Here is a 22,069-nt window from a genome sequence, read left to right as displayed (position 1 = left end):
GTGCAGCCCCTCGCTTCCCAGACCCCGGTCGAACCGTCCAACCCATGCTAGCGCGGAAAACGGACGTTAAACGATGATGATGATGATATATAAGGAAAATAAGTAAAAGTAGAAAATGCTTAAATAATTTTATCATAAGAAACATTTCAGTACTAGTTTCAGTCATTGAGACTTTTTCAACTCTAAGTATAGAAAACATATTATGGAAAAATTTTAAAGTTTTTTAAAAAAATATTTCCATAGTATTTAAATACAAGGGACATTTTCCTTGTTTCACACATACATTGAGGGAGTTTGTATGTGGTGCAAGGTAGTTGAGCCCAAATAGTTTGGATGAAGTAAGGTCAGAAGCTCTAAAAGAAATAGAAGTGCTGTGTTTTAATAGAGAGGGGCTCTATTATCATAACTTCATTCCTAACCTTTACACTGCAGAACACTTGACAAATCATGTCCCCTAACAATGACAGGAATGTCAGTGGATTTTTTGGCTCCCTTCTTAACTTCCAGGTCACACAGAAATAAGTAGATAAACAATATATCAACACCACAACAAAATTAGCAAAAACTACCAAGACAGTTAAACCAAAGTAAAATATATAATTGAATTTCATTGAGGCTGTTTTAATTTTGAAATCACCTTGGGATTAACATTGTGAGTAGAGATAAGAACGTCAATGATTAAGAGATTTAATAATTGGTCTTTAATTTAGTTGTTCAACCTGTATAGCTGCTGCTGCTTCCAAAATTATGTCTTCAGCAAACAGAAACTTTGACCTTTGTGGTGTATGAAGCAGCTGATTGAATTCCCAGTTACCTGGGAATTATGGCACTCAATAGATTTGTAACAGGATGGTTCATGTATTCAATCGTCTTAATGGTCAAACTGACTTTAGTAAAGACAGCGACGGATACACAGGTGTGTGTGTCACAGAACCTCTCCGAAACTGGATGCCATTATCTAAGCTTAAATAAAATTATTTAAATAAAATTATCTATAGAGAAAAAAAAAAAGCCAATAACAATGTAAGTTATCTCCACAAACCACAAATCTGCAACCACTTCCCCCACCTGACGAGTGACTGAAAGACAACTCAGATTAAACATCCACAAACAAGCATAACAAATGTGTTCCCATCATCAGCTGCCAGCGGGGGGGGGGGGAGATAAGGGAGAAAGGGAGAGAGAGGAGAAGGGAGAGAGAGGGGAAGGGAGAGAGAGAGAAGAGAGGGGAGAAGGGAGAGAGAGAAAGAGAGGAGGTAAAGAGATGCAATATATTACTATGAAGTCACCATATATATATTTTCCACAAGAACTGATAGAAAAGCTTCAGTCAAAATAGGAATCAATTCGTTATATAGGAGAGAGAAGACTATGACGGCAAGCTGGAGTTTTATGGGGAAATCTGGGCAAAGGAATGAGTCAAGCTGAAGATGCAAGATAAAGGATTACGAAGTGATCCAAGTAGAAGGATACAGCTGAAGACCAAGGGAGAAGTGGTGGAGTTTGGTCTCAAGACACTGGACTGCACATGGACCACTACGTAGATCACACATCTATTCACTTTGCTCAGCTATGCCCCTTGTTGCCCTCAACCATTGGAAATGCAGGGAATCAATGATCCTTTTCGAAACCTATAAGCAATAAGTTAGAAAATTCACTGATATAAAATATAATAACCCCAGAAAAGATCCAAGAGAAAGCTGACCCTAGTAAAATGGGAACTCGTGATACAGGTCATGACTAAATACTGGTTCCTTCAATTCAAATTTATTGGTTTCAAATTTTGGCACAAGGCCATCAATTTCAGGGGACAAGTTAAGTCGATTACATTGACGCCAGTGCTCAACTGGTACTTATTTTATCAACCCCAAAAGGATAAAACGTAGAGTCGCCATCAGTGGAATTTGAACTCAAAACATAAAGGACAATATGCTGCTAAGCATTATTGCCCAGCATACTAAAGGTTCTGCCAGCTCACCACCTTATTAGTGCCATATATTAATGACAATTTCTTAACAGGTCGAATGGCTTCTGCAGTAATAATTAGTGCAACAATAATTTCATAGTTAAGATGCCTAATTAGGATTCATTATCATCCTTGTGACATTCACTTTTCCTTGCTCACCCGAGTTGGAGAGAATTTGTCAAGGTGGATTTTCTACAGCCAGCTGGGTACCTTTCCCGTCACCAACCCTAACCAGTTTCTAGCTAAAGTAAAATTTCCTCATGACCAGACATGTTTTCATGGAAGATTGGAAACAAAGGATATCACTTGCATGATGGCGACACAACTACTGTGTGACACCCAGGCAAGGAGATTCACACACACACGGTAGACTTCTTTCAGTTTCTGTCCACCAAATCCACTCAGAAGGCTTTGGCTAAATAGGGCTATAATAGAAGACACTTGCCTAAGATGCCATGCAGAGGGACTGAACCCCAAACCGTGTGGTTGGGAAGCAAACTTCTTACCACTCAGCTATGCCTGCACCCATCAACCTGTATTTATGGTTTCAAATTCTAGCAGAAGGCCAGTAGTTTTGAGGGGAGGGGAAGTTGATTCCATCAACCTCAGTTCTCAATTGCTTATTTTATTGCCCCCCCACCACCACTACCACTGAAACAATGAAAAAGGCAAAGTCAACCTCAGCAGAATTTGAACTCAGAAAGTTAAAGACAGACAAAAGAGATGCCACCAAGTATTTTACTCTGCGTAGTAAGGATTCTTGAATCTTGGACCAAAGATCTGTGTTGGACTGCTATGTCTACCCAGTGTTAATGTATGGAATTGAGGAATGAGAAGGCGCTTGGGCAGCTGTGAAGTGTGGTTCTTAAGGAGAATATTGAGGATAGCATGGACAAACAAAGTGTCTAATAAAGAAGTGATGACCTGGGCTGTGGTAAATAGGACTTTTTGGTCATGTGATGAGGAAAGAGAGCCTGAGGAATTTAGCAACGACCGGAAAGATTGAAGGGAAAAGAAGCAGAGGAAGAAAGAGGAGGATGGCATGGATGCCAAACGTGACAAACTGGTTGGAAGAAAGAGATGTTAAATATCAGAACAGTTACAAAAAAAAAAAAAGACAAAGAACAGAGAATTGTAGCAGGACACGAGTGCCTTAGTGTTCTACATTTTGGACAAAAAGGAAGGGAAAAATGATTCTGTCGCTTTGCTGCCTTACAAAAAGAAATTTCCGGCACAGCACAGACAAACAATACAAGAAACCACACTTTAGCTATGGCAGTATTGTTTAACTACAGGTCAGCCCTGAGTGAGCAGACTCTGATCAAAGACGGTCCAACCATGACAAGCCTGTCTGCTTGTTTGATTTGATAACATTTACAGAACCGTATTATTTAGTGTTTCTGTTTATGAAAGAGTAAGGTTTGAGGGTGCTCTGAGTGCTGTTTCTAGCATGTGAACCAAACAAAGGTCTCCCCACATGGCATCCAACAAAAAATAGCTCCGTTGCATTAGTGAAGTTAAAGTAGTGGTGCTAGAGGGGAGAAATGATTGCAGGCCAGAAGGAATTTGTTCTCACAGGCACGTGTATCTATGTGTGAATATGTGTGTGTGTGTGTGTGGTGTGTGAATGTTTGTGTGAATATGCACACATGTGTGTTTGTGATTAAGTGTGGGTGTGTGCGTGTGTGTGAATAAGTGTTTGTGTGTGTGTGTGAAATAAGTGTTTGTGTGTGTCTGTGTGAATAAGTGTTTGTGCAGGCTTGTGTGGGCATGAATAAGAGTGTGTGTGTGTGTGAATAAGAGTGTGTGTGTGTGTGTGTGAATGTGTGTGTGTGTGCGGAATAAGTTGTGTATGTTTGTGGAATAAGTGGGTTTGTGTGTGTGAATGTGTGTGACCGCGTGCATGTGAATGTGTGCGAATGTGTGTGCATGTTTGGGAATGCATGTGCGTGAATATGTGAGCGTTTAAGTGTGATGTTTGTCAATATGCATGCACATGAAGAAAAATACCATGTGGTATGGTCATGTAACTTCATGACATTTTATTACTACATGACCATTGAACATGAGATAAACACACACACACACACACACGTTAAAAAAAAAAATGTTTTTACATCTATTGCATTATAGTTTTTGTGTCTGCTTTTAGTCAACCAATGTAATGGTCATCTACAGCATTCCATTTTGGTCTGCGGTCATTTGATTGAGTCAAATTGCAACCAATGTTTGCTTAGCAGTGTTAGGATTTCACTGAGTAAAAGTCTGAAAATGTGAGACCAAAATGGCTTTTCTGATGAGACTGCTGCTCCCTAAGATGGACTCAATAAAGCGGTTAGGCGGAGTAAGGGTGAAAATTTCGATAATGATGATGATGATTTATTGGCCACAAGGGCCCAAGACATGAAGGACAATATCGAAGGACAAGTTACAGCACAAATAAAAAAACTACAAAAATGTGGGGGTAACACCAATCAAAGGGAGATGCTACCACATTAAAGGATATAACAGAGGATATACAATAGAAAGTTGAGGAATAGGCGCAGGAGTGGTTGTGTGGTAAGTAGCTTGTTTACCAACTACATGGTTCTGGGTTCAGTCCCACTGCGTGGCACCTTAGGCAAGTGTCTTCTACTATAGCCTCGGGCCGACCAAAGACTTGAGAGTGGATTTGGTAGACGGAAACTGAAAGAAGCCCGTTGTATATGATTGATTGATTGATTGATTCCAGTTTCAGCTTATGAGCTGTGGCCATGCTGGGGCACCGCCATTATATATGTATATATATATATATATATATATATATATATATATATATGTGTGTGTGTGTGTGGTGTGTGTGTGTGTGTGTGTGTTTGTGTGTCTGTGTTTGTCCCCCTAGCATTGCTTGACAACCGATGCTGGTGTGTTTATGTCCCCGTTACTTAGCGGTTCGGCAAAAGAGACCGATAGAATAAGTCCCAAGGTCGAGTTGCTCGATTAAAGGCGGTGCTCCAGCATGGCCGCAGTCAAATGACTGAAACAAGTAAAAGAGTAAAAGAGAGTAAGAGAATAAATAATAATAAATGGAATCCCCAAAAGCTGGGACAGTCTACTTAAGATAATCCAGGGTAAACCCCACACATAAATCAGGGATAACTCTGCCAACTCCAAAGCATGGGAAAGTGCTCTCTTCCAGTTTCTTTCCTCCTGCTTAGAAAAACATAGTGTCGATCCATTCTGTCTCACCAGTCTTGCCACTGTTGACCACCTTTTGATAAACACACTAGAGGGCAGCACCTCCCTCTCTACCTTCACCTTCCTCTTTAAATGATATTTGAAAGAATTGATGAGGACCTGACCAGATAAGAGTGTGCCTGTCTTTAAATTTTACAGATAGTTCCACCATAGAGCCTCTTTTACCACAGCTACTAAGCAGAGAAAGATCTGCCTTTCTTCACTAAGGGAAGGTGGTACATTGATCTTCACTATACATTCAGGAGACAGCTGAATTCGTCTTACACATGACAACAACTGCTCTACACAATCCCACAACTCTCTAATGCACGGACGATGAATTATTTCATCCTCCTACAAGCATCTCTGGTAGGTTCGGTTGTTGGCACTTCCTTGCCTGAAAAGCTTGTCTTGAATGAGCAATGTCCCTCTGTAGCACTGCCAACCCAAAGACTTTTGGAAATTGTCCATGATCTTCAACCAAAAGGTACTCTGACTGTTCTCGTCAATGCCTAGATTCAATCCTAGGCCATCATCACTCATACCCTCAACTCACCCCCTATAGAAATCTTGGGTTGTTTATCTGCTAACGGCTTTGGATAGCCGGTACAACACACTGAGTGCCTGGCAACATTCAAGACGCCAAACACCCAACCTTGGTCTACGCTTGACCCATGACTGCAGCTCTGTCAATGAGATGAGCTGCAGAAAGATGTGTCGCATGAAAGACGTCTAGACCAGCTCACCTTTATTTTTGTCCACATCATCTCAGTGATTTAGATATTTCTGTAGGTGTGACAGCCTCAAAGCATGGCGCTGCATCATTAAGGATGGCATCCCAAGACCACCACGGTGTGGTTGTTGACAGCAGATGGATTTTCTGAACAGCAGAACCTGACCCTTCCATAAGAATCAGAAAAGCAAGCACTCCAATCTGCTCAGAGTTTTTTTAGGTCAAGGTACAATGGCTAGGAATAGCCAATCTAACTGTTGGTTGGTTGGTTGGTTGGTTGACTTCTCCAGTTCATGCTTTACAGCATAGAAAGAGTGAAAGAAAGATACAGAGAATGTAAAAGTGCAGAATGAGTGCACATACAAAGCTTGGTGGAAGGCAATGAGTAGTGGACTACCATACACAGTGAGAAAGAATCAGAGTCAAAAGAGTGTGTGTGCATGTGTGTGAATATAATATATAGAAAGAGGGGGAAGGAGGGCTGAGACTGCGTGTAAAGTCCATAATATAAAATCAACATGGAGAATAATTTTCTTTTTCTTTTTAACTTTTTGAATATTTCATTTTATTTTAAGGTCATATTTTTCTTTTAAAAATTAATATCCATTTCATCATTTTGTATAAGCAGCAAAAAATTGGATAAAAGTTCAGTTATTATTATTATTAGTAGTAGTAGTAGTAGTAGTAGTAGTAGTAGTAGTAGTAGTAGTAGTAGTAGTATGCCATATTTCCTAATATTCTTCTTCGATGGCCAAAGTATGCTTCCAGAGATCCCTATCGCAGGGAACACTTTAGTTATATTGAATAACTATGATTTAGGCTTTCTCTTCTTCAGGCAGAAAGCAAAGAACTTCAAAAGATATCTAATCTTTACTGCTTGCCATTTTCTTTTGGGGGGGGGAATAATCAGTTTCTAAGGTACTGCTTCAGACTTTATTCCTTTATTCCATCATCTGCTCTCCTCCTGCATTCTAATCACCATTTTTCTATAAAGCTGCAACTGTTCTTTGCCACCACCACCACCACCGCTATCTCGAGATCAACAAAACAAACAACCAATGGCCTTTCTCACAACATCCTGAACTGCTAACTTTATCAGCAGACACCATTTTCATTAAACAACTTTACTATCTCCAATTTCCTTTCAAGTGTCTGTTACTCACTACACTGCTTCCCCCCAATCACCGCCACCACCCTCCTATGTCCATTCATATTTTAGAGTATAACAAATATAGCGACTATCTTTGAAAACAGCCCTAGACAAATCCACCAAGTCAAGTGCTATGTGAAGTGTTGGTACCATTGTTAAAAACTGTACATTCTTTGCACTTTCACTTTGCTTAATTAGGATTCAAAATAATTATTTAAAAGAAATCAACAATAAGTTTGGAAAATAAGAAAGATATTAGTTCTTGGAATTTGCAATCTATTCTTTGTGTGTGAATATTGAACAATAATTCTTGTTTATAGAACTCTGCTGTCAGGGAAGTATTGATTTCCCGTTCTAAACACTCAAAGCATTTTAAAATTATTTGAAGAAGTTTAATTAACTCTAAAATCCCTAATGAGATAAAATTAGGGGCAAAAAAATATACTGTATAATTGTTCCTTATTATCTCAGAGAAAATGGAAGGGTGCAATATTTTGGAGACAGCAGTGAGCTTGCAGAATCAAATTGCACATCAAACAAAATGCTTAGTAGCATTTCTTCTGAGGCTTCATGTTCTGAGTTCAATTCCCACCGAAATCATTTTGGCCTTTCGTCAGGTTCAATAAAGTGCCAGTTCAAGTACTGAGGTTGATGTGACTGACTTGTCCCCCTCCCCTCGAAACTGCTGGCCAAGAACCCAGCAATTGATCAGTTCAGGGACGGACGGATATTTTGACCTCGGTCACTTACACAGCGTGGAAACTGAGTAAGGGGCCTGAGGAGCTCAAGAAAATAAAATATTTTGTGGGGTTCAGGAGTAATGGTGAGAGCAGTTATACAAGACTGAGAGGAGAAACCTGCAGAAATGATTGCGATTCATACAACTACAGATACACATAGGAAATCAGAGATGTGCACACACACACATGCACATGGTGAGAACCATAGATGCACATATTAACACACACACCACACACACACACACACACACACAAGCTTGCTACTCTCTCTCTCTCTCTATTACTCTATTACTTGTTTCAGTCATTTGACTGCGGCCATGCTGGAGCACCACCTTTAGTCGAGCAAATCAACCCTGGGACTTATTCTTTGTAAGCCTAGTACTTATTCTATCGGTCTCTTTTGCCGAACCGCTAAGTGACAGGGACGTAAACACACCAGCATCAGTTGTCAAGCAATGCTAGGGGGACAAACACAGACATACAAACACACTCACACACACACACATATATATATATACATATATACGACAGGCTTCTTTCAGTTTCCATCTACCAAATCCACTCACAAGGCATTGGTCGGCCCAGGGCTATAGCAGAAGACACTTCCCCAAGACGCCACGCAGTGGGACTGGACCCGGAACCATGTGGTTGGTTAGCAAGCTACTTACCACACAGTCACTCCTACACTTCAAATTATAATATTTGTTCCTCTTCAAAACCCAAAACCTTATATAGACTGATCAAAGATGGGTGCAGTATCACGTGCAGCTGTTTCTCATTAAGGAGCTCCAATTTCTTCAGATCTGCACCAAATGAGAGAAGAATGGAAACTATCTTTAATAGAAAAAACTAGGTAAGATTCAGTTCTCTGCACCTCTTACTCTCTCACCACTCCTCATTCTATCCCAACCATCTCTCTCACCACTCCTCATTTTTTCTCCACTACTGCTACCACTATTATATAGTACTTCACATCTCACACAAGCATCACTTCCACACACACCCCAGCTAAAACTTCTCAGCTCTTAAAGCAACAAAAAGTTGTTTTCAACCAGTTTATATTTTTCAATAGCTATTTTGTTGAATGTTTTTAGTAGAAGAGAGACAGACAGACAAAGAGGGACAGAGAGACAGAGAGACAAACAGGGAGAGAGAGATATGCAGAGACAGACAGAGACATAAGTGGTGTGGAAAGTTTTTCTTTCTGAAGAAAAATATTCAGGCTGATCCAAACTGAATTTAATTCCATAAATCAACATTACAATCAGGTGGAATGTGTGTGTGTGGGGGGGGGGGGTAAAGAATTGAACTAGAATATGCTTATTTAACCCTTTCGTTACCAACCCAGCTGAAACCGGCTCTGGCTCTGTAGTACAAATGTCTTGTTTTCATAAGTTTTGATCTTCCACCAAACCTTAGTCGCAATTTATGTTCCTAACACTAGCTGAATGACAACTAAGTTATTTTACTAAATTCTTTGTTATATTCAAAATAATTGAAAGAAACACAGAGCATCTCAAAATAAATACAGTAACGAAAGGGTTAATATACATTTTACGATACTGTATTTTCCAGTTTGTCAAGTTGGATTTTTCAGACCAAAACTTGCAGAAAAAAAGAAAAGAAAAAGGTAGGTCAACCTCTACACCAAGACAACTTTTCAGCACCAAAAATTCCCCATGAAATGCAGCAGAATTTTGAAAGGTAGCAACAATCTTTGAATGCTTCCACTTTTATGCATTGTTGACTTGGATGCCTGAAAACAATACTGTTACGATATTTTTTTTAATTGTTTTAAATATATTAATCTCTTTTACTCTTTTATTTTGTTTCAGTCATTCAACTGCAGCCATGCTGGAGCACCACCTTTAGTCAAGCAAATCGATCCCAGGACTTATTCTTTGTAAGCCTAGTAGTTATTCTATCAGTCTCTTTTGCCGAACTGCTAAGTTACGGGAACGTAAACACACCAGCATTGGTTGTCAAGTGATGTTGGGGGACAAACACAGACACACAAACATACATATATATACATATATACGATGGGCTTCTTTCAGTTTCTGTCTACCAAATCCACTCACAAGGCTTTGATCAACCCGAGCCTATAGTAGAAGACACTTGCCCAAGGTGCCATGCAGTGGGACTGAACCCAGAATCATGTGGTTGGTAAGCAAGCTACTTACCACACAGCCGCTCCAGCGCCTATTATATTTTTTTTTATATTCTAGAAAAACTTAGTATCTGGAATTGAAATTCAATCTCAAATTAAAAATTGATTAAGATATGAAAAGAATTCAAGCAGATATGTTTAAATTCTGAATTGTTAAGAAAAATACAAAACATTTCAATAACATTTGTTAATATTCCACAAACTGCTATTCTTCCATTGAAGGTTGGAAAACCTCTGTCTTTAGACCACAATATATCTTCTCTTCAACAGTCATTTAACCATTCTTCCTAACACCAAAGCCTTCAAATTCTTTATATAATGATAGTAATAATAATAATAATAATAATCAATGACCCCAGTGATCGACTGGTACTTATTTCATTGACCCCCAAAAGGATAAAAGACAAAGCTGACCTCAGCAAAATTTGAACTCAGAATGTAAAGACAGATTAAATACCACTAAGCATTTTGCCCAGCGTGCTAACAATTCTGCCAGCTCACTGCCTTAATAATAACAACAATAATAACAATAACAATAATAATAACAACAATAACAATAATTATTATTGTTATTATTATTATTATTATTGTTATTATTATTATTTATGTTAGATTTGCAAGACTGAAATTAAAATTTTACAAAATACGAAAAAAATTCTTTATCAAATATTTATCATGAAAAAACAAACTGAATTCCAAAAATAGTTTTTTTCTCAATGGAAGAAGTGGGGACTTTTTTTATATTCATTTAAAAATTTTTCAGAAACAAAACAAAAACTGTTCTTTAATTATATTTTTCAATTATTTGGAAAATAATTCACATAGTTTCATCAAAGATGGCTTACTTTTGAAAAAATATTTTAGCTGATATGATCTCAGAATTATTAGGGCAAGATGTAAGAGTTAATAATATAACCCTTTAACTATACTAATTAACGTCTGAGTACAATACCCTAGAAGCAGTAAACATTTTTTTTTAAATCGTGAAAATTGAAGGAAATATATTAAAAATTAATGTTTTGTATATTTTTTTTTTAAACAGCAAGACAATCAGAACTGCTTACTGATCACATCTGTCTTTTGGCAATGCTCTTGGTAAATCCTTTGATAAATTCTGTAGATAAATAGGAAGAATATTAAGGGGCTGAAGGCAACAGGGGAGGGGAGGGGAGAGAGAAGATAGTGAGGGTGAGGGAAACAGAAAGATAAGGGAAGGAGAGAGGTGAGGGAGGGAGGGAGAGGAAAGGAGAAGGAAAGAGAGAGCATTATGATGTATTAAATCAGGAGTCACCAAACAGACCATAAACCCCTTCATGGAATCCCTGACCCCCCACATCAAGCCCCAGGTATATACAAGAAAATAAATAAGTAGATGTGCATATATCGACCCCTTGAATAGTCCCATCAACCCCTAAGGGTCGATATCAACCACTTTGGTAACCCCTGTATTAGATGATCCCTATTTCCACAAACACACACACATCTGTGTATGTGTGTGTGTGTGCTGCCTTCAGTACCAAAAAGTAGTCACCAAAACAGGCTCAATATCCAATCCCTGAGCCAAATTGCCAGCACCAAAACAGCAATGCCCAATTGTCTCATTCTGCATGCTGTGGCATGGCATAATGCAATGAAGTGCAGTGTGATGTGGTGCAGTGAAGTAGAATGTGGTAAGGCAAGGTGGGAGGATATTTAGCATTGTGCCAAGTATTTGAATCAGTAAAGTCTATCCCTGAGCAATTCAAATGTAATCCTTATCTATTCACATTTTGAATTAATCCTGTATTAATCCTGTAGCTTTGAGACTTTGATGATGTGATGATTTTTTAGAATGACATTGTAGGGTAGGTGTGAGAGACAAGATCTGGCCAGTTTGAACATTAAACAGGTAGGACATTTTGACCAGACATGGCTGGTTTAAACGCTGAAGGGTTAACAGCAGATGTACTTTCGAAAAGAGTTATTTAAACACCGAGGTTCTTCTAGATATGATTAAACTGTTGGCCATGGGAACGCTGAAGGCTTCATAAAGAAAATGGACAGACACTAACTGTAAGAATTTTCAAACATTCTAACATTTATTTATATTCACTGCAAAGATAACCACTCCTGGTTTTCCACAGACAAAGATTCCCAGAGTTATTGGTTGCTGTTGATCTAGGCCACAATATTTGTTGCTTTAAAAACAATGGCCTCCAAATTCCAATTCAAACACACTTTAATGATAACAAAACCTTTTCTGATAAGACTAAATTCATTCTTAGGTAAGCGATAACATTATTTCCCATGATATGTATTAGTGTGTGTCTCTGTATATATATACACAAATATGTATGCATATATATATATATATATATATATATATATATACACACACACAAATGTGTCTGCATATATATATATATACAAATATGTGTGCATATATATATATATATATATATATATATATATATATACACACACAAATGTGTGTGCATATATATATATATATATATATACACACAAATGTGTGTGTGTGTATATATATATATATTTAATGTACATATTTACTACATTAAAATGTGAATTGTTACAAACACCCATATGTTTTATTGTGTATAAGCATACATGTGGTTGTGTGTGTGTGTGTGTGTGTTTTAAAATGAGGTAATTGTTTCAAACCAATTTTCAAAAATAAGGTTGGAACATTTACTGTTGGAATAACTATTCTTGGAGTCAATTTTATTGTAAAGATTACTGTGTGTGTGTGTGTGGTGTGTGTGTGACTAAGGGCATGTGGCCTAGTGGTTAGGGTGTTACCCTCATGCTCATGGGATTGTGGGTTCAGTTCCTGGACCAGGTGGAGCATTGAGTTCTTCACTTTCACATCTTGTGCACCCGTGCAGGCAATGTCAAGGTGACGCAGAGAGAGGACTAGGATGCTGCACAAACATTTGATTACTATAAACAACTCATTTTTGCAGGTTGTTTCAGCAAAACAACTGTAGAAACCCCATCTGTTGTTTATAAAGGAAGAGTCCATCATATATATATATTATGGGAGAGGGGTGTATGTATGTATGCATGCATGTATGTATGCGTGTATATATATATATATACTCTTTACTCTTACTCTTTTACTTGTTTCAGTCATTTGACTGCGGCCATGCTGGAGCACCACCTTTAGTCGAGCAAATCGACCCCGGGACTTATTCTTTGTAGGCCCAGTACTTATTCTATCAGTCTCTTTTGCCGAACCGCTAAGTGACAGGGACGTAAACACACCAGCATCGGTTGTCAAGCAATGCTAGGGGGACAAACACACACACACACATACATATATACGACAAGCTTCTTTCAGTTTCCGTCTACCAAATCCACTCACAAGGCATTGGTCGGCCCGGGGCTATAGCAGAAGACACTTGCCCAAGATGCCACGCAGTGGGACTGAACCCAGAACCATGTTGTTGGTTAGCAAGCTACTTACCACACAGCCACTCCTGCGCCTATACAGCCACTCCTGCGCCTATTTGTTGCTTACACTCACACACATACACACACACACACACACACGGACATACATCTATGCACACACATACATACACACATACTCACATACATTCATCGGACACACTGCCACCCGGACATACACACAGACACACTCACACATCCACACACATACATACTTACGCACATACTCGCAGGCTTGCGCACGCACGCGCTCGCGCCGGTTCGCGTACGCATACGCTCCGCAGGCACCTCGCTCTTGGAACCGACAAGACCTCCCGCCCGTTCCTGGGACCGTCGCGTGTCGTTGGGTTTTCCCACGCCCGCCTCCGCGGGACCACTCTTCCATCTTCCCCTCAGCTGGAGTCCTTTTTCCTTAACCCCCCCCTTTTTCGTTACACACACGCGCACACATATACACACATTGCTTAAATATATACATTACTCTTACACACATTCAATCTACTCGCCATTTATACCACCACGACACTGGACACACACACACACTACTACTCAACACACGCTGGCACGCTACATACGCCCCCACCCCTTCCCCTCCCTCCCTTCCTCCTTCCTTCTTTTTCTTACTACTGACCTTTGTCTGCTAAGCTGACCACTCTCTCGCCCTACCTCACACGCTTACACACAGACGCACACACTAACACACACATATATATTTTTTTGTTTTTCATCTCGCCTCACACACACACATACACACACGCACACGCACACACTCACACATACACACACATCTGTTGCGTTACCAACCTTGTCTCCACTCTTTTGCCTTTAAAAACCCACTTTGCTCTGTTTTCGTAAACATCCGCCTTTCACCATGTGCAACTCGTAAACACCAGTCGTCTTTTTTCTCTTTCCCTGTTGCCCGCTCTGGGATCTTTCTTTCCTCTCTCTTCCTTCTTTATGTTTCCAACGAAGAGCTCCGCTCGAAACGTCATACCTCCCTGCTTCCTTTTCCTGAGTGCCTATTAATAATAATACTGTAATTGTTCCATTGTTGTTGTTTTTTTGTTTCCCGTTTGGATTAAAATTTTATATATATATATATATATATATATATATATATATATACATATATATATACACACACACACACACACAGATATATGAGAGTCATAGCACCTGACCATGTAAGAAGACAAACACCAAGTAAACTTACTGTTTCATTGAGTTCTTTACTGTAGACTACACACACACACACACACATCTACATAGATATACAAACAGCTCAATATATTATTGAGAGAGACAGAGTTATGTAGATAGCCAAAGTAATTATAAATTATTGGTTTGCTCTGCGTGTATTTATTCCCTAAGCTCATGGCAAAAATATTCAAGGCTGACTTATAATTAAAGTCACTAATTTATCAGCCAATACTCTTATCAATGAAGCTGTTTGATTAAATCCAATTTAGGTTTACTAATTATGGGTTGGTGTGTCTCATATACAACAGGGCTGGTGTATGTTGTGTGTGTGAGGGTGGTGGGGAGACAAAGGGCAGTGTGCTATGTCACTGTTAAAGGTCCAGTGTGTTGCGTTGTGGTTAAGGCCAGTGGTGGTGGTATGTCATGATTAGAGCCGGTAGCGGTTTATCATGTGGTTGGGTGTCAGTGACTGTGTGTGTGGTTGGGTGTCAGTGACTGTGTGTGTGGTGTGGGTTTGACAAGAGATGGTATTAATATGTTGCAGCAACGAGTTAGCAAAGTTGTTAGCACACAGGCAAAACACTTAACAGTATTTCATTTGTCCTTAAAAGCAGCAAGCTGGCAGAATCGTTAGCACGTCAGGTGATATGCTTTGTGGTATTTCGTTCGCCGCTGCATTCTGAGTTCAAATTCCGCCGATGTCAACTTTACCTTTCATCCTTTCGGGGTCGATAAATTAAGTACCAGTGACGCACTGGGGGTCGATGTAATCGACTTAATCCGTTTGTCTGTACTTGTTTGTCCCCTCTATATTTAGCCCCTTGTGGGCAATAAAGAAATAGGAATTTCATTTGTCCTTAAATTCTGAGTTCAAATTCCACTAAAATCGACTTTGCCTTCGGGGAGGGGGGGGGGGCTAATAAAATAAGTACCAACTGAGCACTGGGGCTGGTGTAATCGACTTATTCCCTCTCCTAAAATAGCTGGTCTTGCACCAAAATGTTGCAGTGGTATGAAAGCAGTATTGTATAATAGTGATGTATGGTCATGATGGTGGTGTGGTCACCAACACAAGATGAAGATCCCCTGTTGTGCGGTAATACAAGATGGTCTACTATTGCTGTCTTTCAGATCCAGATCAACCTTGATCAAAGAACAAATCTATGACTAAAGGTATTCCATCCATGACCACCCCATCATGTTTTCCAATGTAAAATTATTCTAAGATGCTAATATACAATTTATGAGAGATTTGGCAGCTATACTCAAAAAGTCCATTTTATGGCTGTGATGCATGAAATAAAAGGCATGTATATAACATATATATTGTTTATCTTTCACTTGTTTCAGTCACTGGACTGTGACCATACTGGAGCACCATCTTTAAGGATCTTTTAGTAGAATAGATCAATGCCAGTACTTATTTTTTAAATCCGATAACTATTCTATTGGTTTTCTTCCAAACTGCTAAGATAGAGACATAAACAAACCAATACAGGTTGTCAAGCAGTAGTGGGATGGGACGATCATAGACACAAAGAAATATACATACAAGTGTATATATTAGCTTCCAAAATTTGTCATTGCATTTATTGCTGAACACTGATGAGGTTAAGTGCAAGATTTACATAATGTTTCCTGAACTTATGTAATTATGGCATTTCATTGAAACATGTGTATGTTTTATAACGCATTGAATACAATAACTGTTTTCTGTATAAATTTGATATATATATATATATATATAATATATATATATATATATATATATATATTACACACACAAAGTTGTAGTCTGTTTCTGCATTAGCTTTGTTATTGTTTTTTCTCACCTTCCAAAGTTTTCCTGAAGAATGACTGTCCAATACTTAGGATTTTCCACTCTCTACAACAAGGTTCACTGTTCTCCTCACTGATTTTACTAAATCATGTAAACACTACTGAAGCAGACCAACTCCGTTAGGTCATATATGTATGTATAAGACAATTATAACGAATACAGAGATTAGTTCATCTGCATATTTCTTTTTCCTACAGTGAATTACACAGCATATTTGGCTTAAATTTGTCTGATGCACACTTCTGCTGCATAGAAAACTAGCAGTTGCATTTGCATCCAGCTATTGTTAACCGGGTAACAATCAAGGCAGCTTTATTCAAGGTCTGTCCACAGATGGTTTCCGGTTCAGTCCCACTGCGTGGCACCTTGGGCAAGTGTCTTCTCCTATAGCCTCGGGCCGACCAAAGCCTTGTGAGTGGATTTGGTAGATGAAAACTGAAAGAAGTCCATCATATATATGTATATATATGTGTGCGTGTATGTTTGTCCCCACAACATCGCTTGACAACCGATTCTTGTGTGTTTATGTCCCTGTCACTTAGCGGTTCGGCAAAAGGGACTGATAGAATAAGTACTGGACTTACAAAGAATAAGTCCTGGGGTTGAGTTGCTCGATTAAAGGCGGTGCTCCAGCATGGCCACAGTCAAATGACTGAAACAAGTAAAAGAGTAAGATGTGGTCTGAAGTGAACTAACTTATGTATGTTTGACTAATGTTATTCTGCTAAGTTACTCTAGTTTTTGAGAGAAGAATGGGGGTGGTAGGAACTTAGTATTGCTTATAGAAAATTCTCTATGGTTGACCGCAACCTGACCTTAGGTTTAAGTTCTAAATGAGATTCCTACACCTTTAAGTAGGTCAAAGTGTATTTTTGCAATCCCAGTCTTTGACGGACCAAGCTTGTTATCTTCCAGTATTAAGCTGGCTATTAAATTAGATTAATTAAATCTATGAGGTATGAAGAAGTTATTTATGACGCCAATTCAAAATTTTTTTGGTACACACACACTGGGCTTCCACACAGTTTCCATCTATCAAATTCCCTCACAAGGCATTGGTTGATCCACTGCTATAGCAGAAGCCACTTGCCCAAGGTGTCGCGCAGTGGGACTGAACCTAAAACCACAGAGTCGCAAAGCAAGGGTCTTAAACACACCTGTATCCACAACGTGCCTCTCACAAATCAGCAGACCCCTGATTCCAATTGTTAAAGGTCAGGTAGCACTATAAAGTGAGGATATGTATTAGGTATCTGTGCAGAAACGTTAGCATGCCGGGTGAAATGCGTAGCCATATTTCGTCTGCCGTTACATTCTGAGTTCAAATTCCGCCGAGGTCGACTTTGCCTTTCATCCTTTCGGGGTCGATAAATTAAGTACCAGTTACGCACTGGGGTCGATGTAATCGACTTAATCCGTTTGTCTGTCCTTGTTTGTCCCCTCTGTGTTTAGCCCCTTGTGGGTAGTAAAGAAATATATAAAGTGAGGATGTGTATTAGGTATCTGTGCAGAGGCTATGTATGGAAACACACTTCGAGCCAGCTGACCAACCAATCAGCCAAGTGACCCAACCTATTCTTATAAAAAAAAACAAGGGTGGCAGCCAGGTAACATGTGACATTACAAAAGAAAATGCTTTTTCTGGCCTCTGACACAAGAGGCTGCAGTTACAATGGTTTCCTTATAAAGCAATAAACTGACTTTGATCGACACTTTAATATTCATTTTTCTTATCCATAACTATTATAATTGTTTCATGTGTCCAACCCCGATTGATTGATTGATTTCACCTGCAAAATGCCCACTAATGCTATCTCCTCTCACTACAAGCACAGACTCACTTTTTTCTTTTTCTTTATCGATTACCAAGAAAATATAATGAAAATATTACAGAAACTACAAAAAAAAACATACAATAAACAAAAAAAAATTATTGATAATCAATAAAAAGCAGACATGTGGTGGTATAAAGCTGGGATGTTTTACTAGTTTATATCCAGTATTGTAGAGAGAGAGAGAGAAAGAGAGAGAGAGAGAAAGAGAGAGAGAGAGAGAAAGAGAGAGAGAGATGTAATTTTAGGCGCTGTGAAGAATGTGAAGGAAATGCATTTAGTGTTGGTTTGAAATTAAATGGACAGAAATGCAGAGAAGAACAAAGCTGTTTCTTATCTTAAAAGTAATTTACCAAACAGGAAAAAAAACATATGTACAGATTCACACACAAACACACACACACACACATATAGGCATACAACATATTTCTGCATTACACCACAAGGACATTGTCTCTCAATCTGGTGGTGGTAGTAATACTAGTGGTTATGGGTGATTATGGTGTCAGAGGCCCTTAGTGAGGGTAGAGTCAATGATGGAGTGATTTTTCTATAGGAGTGTGGAGGTGATGGTGGTAGTAGTAATGGTAGACGTAGTAGTAGTAACAATGGTAATAGTGGTGGTGATAATAGTATATTGTAATTTGGCAGGCAGCAGTGATAGCGGAGGAGGTCTCAGCAGTGGTGATGGTATGATGGTAGTTTTAGTAGCGTTGTGGAGTTGGTATTAATGGCAGTGGTGGTGATGTCGATAGCAGTTGTGGTCATGGTCAAAGCAACAGTGATGCCTACTATACTATGTTGGCCAAAAGGATCACTTTGGCAAAGGTGAAGCAGTTACAGCTGTTTAGCAACCAGGCCTGCCCTGACTGAGAAGACCAATTATCAAAGGTGCTTCATTCACAAATCATCATCATCATCATTTAACACCAGTTGTCCATGGGTTGGACGGTTTGACTGGGCTGGCATGCTGGAAGGCTGCACCAAACTCCAGTCTGATTTGGTATGGTTTTCTACAGCTGGATGCCCTTCCTAATGCCAACAACTCTGAGAGTATAATCGGTGCTTTTACGTGCCACCAGCACAGGTGCCTTTTGTGTGACGTGGGGGGTGAGTTTATGTACCACCAGCACAGGTGCCAATTTGCATGACACCTGTATCTGCCACGACTGTGATATTGTTTGGCTTGATGGGTTGTCTTCTCAAGCGCAACAATGCCAAAGGTCTTGGTCATTACCTCTGTGAGGCCCAACACTCAAAAGGAACTCGCCCACTTGTCTTATTTTTCAGCCATATTGCACTCCAGACTACATTCTCCTTGCCCTTTCCAGCATTTTCTTTTTTTAGACATTAAGGGTGTGGTTTGAGGGAGATTAGGCTGCCATTTCTAGCAGGTCCATTGACCTGCCAATTGATGTGTTAATAGTAGTAGTCTTTATAGTTATATTAACAAAGACTGACTTGCAGAACTGTACAAACCCCCAGTCAGCTGGGTGGCAAGAAATTTGCTTCCCAATCACATGGTTCTGGGTTCAGTTCCACTGCATGGCATCTTAGGTAAGTGTTGTCTACCATAGCTGTGGGCCAGCTAAAGCCACACAAGTGGATCTGATAGAGAGAAACTGAAAGAAATATACACACACCCATGTGTGTGTGTGTGTTTGTTCCCTACCACCAATTGACAACCAGTGTTGGTATGTTTACGTCCTGTAACTGAATGTTTCGGCAAAAGAGCCAGACAGAATAAGCACCAGGCTTAAAAAAAGAAATAAGTATTGGAGGTCAATTTGTTTGGTGAAAATTCTCTAAGGAAGTACCAACAGTTCCACATCATGACTGATTGAAATAAGGCAGCGTGTCAAAGCAAACTAGCCAAAATTCAAACCCCACCACCACCACCACCACATGCAAATATTCAACATAAACAGTTTATTTACAGAAACAGTGAAACACAAAACCAAATAAAGATTTGTAATTCAATTATTCTTGAAAGTTTGAAATCCCAAAACAAAAAATAAATGGTAGAGGAAAAGTATTTAAACCCCAATTCTATCTATCACAGCCTCGATAACGAGCAAGAGAGAACAATAGGTTAATATATACATGTGATGGTGTACACTAATTAAACAATGCAGAGGGCAGTGTAGAGTGATGCTCTGAACCAACTTGTGCCACATGCCAAATGTTACCAATTTAGAACAAGTTTCGTTTATTTTTTTAAATTTATATTTGTTTGAAATATTCTTTGATCTGAGTTTTCTCACACAATATTAACAATGTGCTTTTTTGGAAATTTTTTTGTTGTTTTGTCTGTGTTATTATTATTTTAATTAGAATTCTTGAATTATTTCAGTTCATTCAGATGGAGTCTACTTTGGTGCAACGACAAAAAAGCTGGTTGGAACAAAGTCAGTTGAAAAGCTTCTGCAAGGATTCCAATTCACAGGAATACTTCAGATCATCCCTTTCAAAGATGACATACCACCGCAAGTACCTCACTAATTATAAAGTACTGCATCTACCTACCTCCTCACTGTACCTATTAGGTAGTCTGAGCCAGCAAAGTTTAATCACCTTGACCAAGATCAGTAAGCAAAACCAAAAATTATCTCACTCTTAACCCTTTCATTACTAACCCGGCTGAAACCGGCTCTGGCTCTGAGTACAAATGTCTTGTTTTCATAAGCTTTGAATTAAAATCTTCCACCAAACCTTAGTCACAATTTATGTTCCTAACACTTGCTTAATGATAACTAAGTTATCTTACAAAATTCTTTGTTATATCTAAAACTAGCAGTATCACCCGGCGTTGCTCGGGTTTGTAAGGGAAATAACTATATAAGCATTTTTAGAGAGTTATAGCCAAAAAATAGCAAAAAAATGCATTAAAAATGGGAAAAAAATGATAATAAATTTTTTTTTAAATCGTTGACTCATCGTAGACATTTTTAGAGAGTTACTTCCCTTATATGATAGTGAAAAAAATGCATTAAAATGGAAAAAAATTATGGTAAATTTTTTTTTAAATCGTAGACTCAACGTAGACACGCGCTAATACCCAGAAGGGCTCGATATGAATCACGACTATAAGATACCCGGTTTTGGTTAAACTGCACCGCAAAATGTGGGAGTAGTTAGGAATCTAAATCGTAGGAGACAGACAGCACACAACCTCTCTTTTATATATAAAGATAATTCAGAGAAACACTGAGCATCTCAAAATAAATACAGTAATGAAAGGGTTAAAGATGAAATGTATAAAGATTGTTGATGTTCAGTCACAGGTCAGGAGATTTAGGCTGCTGTTTTTTAGCAGGTCAAGCAACACTATTAAAACTTTCTCGGTGCTTTTTTTAAAATTCATTATAATAATCAGTTAATAGCAACAACCTAACGAGAGAAATCAAGAAAGCAAACAAAATTATCAAAGGTATGTCTACTAAGTCATAACGAAGAAAAGACAGGGAAAGGAAGAAAGGGAGACCATTAATTAACATGGTGTCTCACTGTTGTAACTTGATTCCGTTCAAGCAGAACTGACTTCTCTCTCCCCCCCCACCTATCTTCCTAACACTCAAAATTATGCACACCCATTCACAAACCATGGCTTCCCCCACCCACACTTCCTTTCAACATGCCATACTAAATACTAAAGAGGTATTAATAATTCTGATGTTAAATTAGAGCAATATTCCATAGCAGCTTCATCACAGAAGAAGAAAAAAAGAAAACAGTAGCAGCAGCTGCAACAACAGCAACATGGAAATCAAAT

General features: G+C 38.9%; 1 protein-coding gene across 4 annotated transcripts in view; it reads right to left on the bottom strand.

Moving 5' to 3' along the window:
* Nucleotides 1–22,069, bottom strand: part of LOC115219729 (alpha-1,3-mannosyl-glycoprotein 4-beta-N-acetylglucosaminyltransferase A) — a 187,656-nt gene that overhangs the window by 127,725 nt on the left and 37,862 nt on the right. Inside the window, exon 2 of one of the 4 annotated variants that reach the window (XM_036509430.1) lies at nt 11,040–11,089. The exons of the other annotated variants lie outside the window; for them this stretch is intronic. The gene's annotated coding sequence lies outside the window, so the exon portion shown is untranslated. The remainder of the gene's footprint in view (nt 1–11,039; nt 11,090–22,069) is intronic. 4 annotated transcript variants of the gene reach the window in all.

Source organism: Octopus sinensis, linkage group LG15 (assembly GCF_006345805.1).
Source record: "Octopus sinensis linkage group LG15, ASM634580v1, whole genome shotgun sequence".
Lineage (NCBI taxonomy): Eukaryota > Metazoa > Mollusca > Cephalopoda > Octopoda > Octopodidae > Octopus > Octopus sinensis.
Note: the sequence above shows the minus strand (reverse complement) of the source record. Positions and strands in the feature narration are given on the sequence as shown.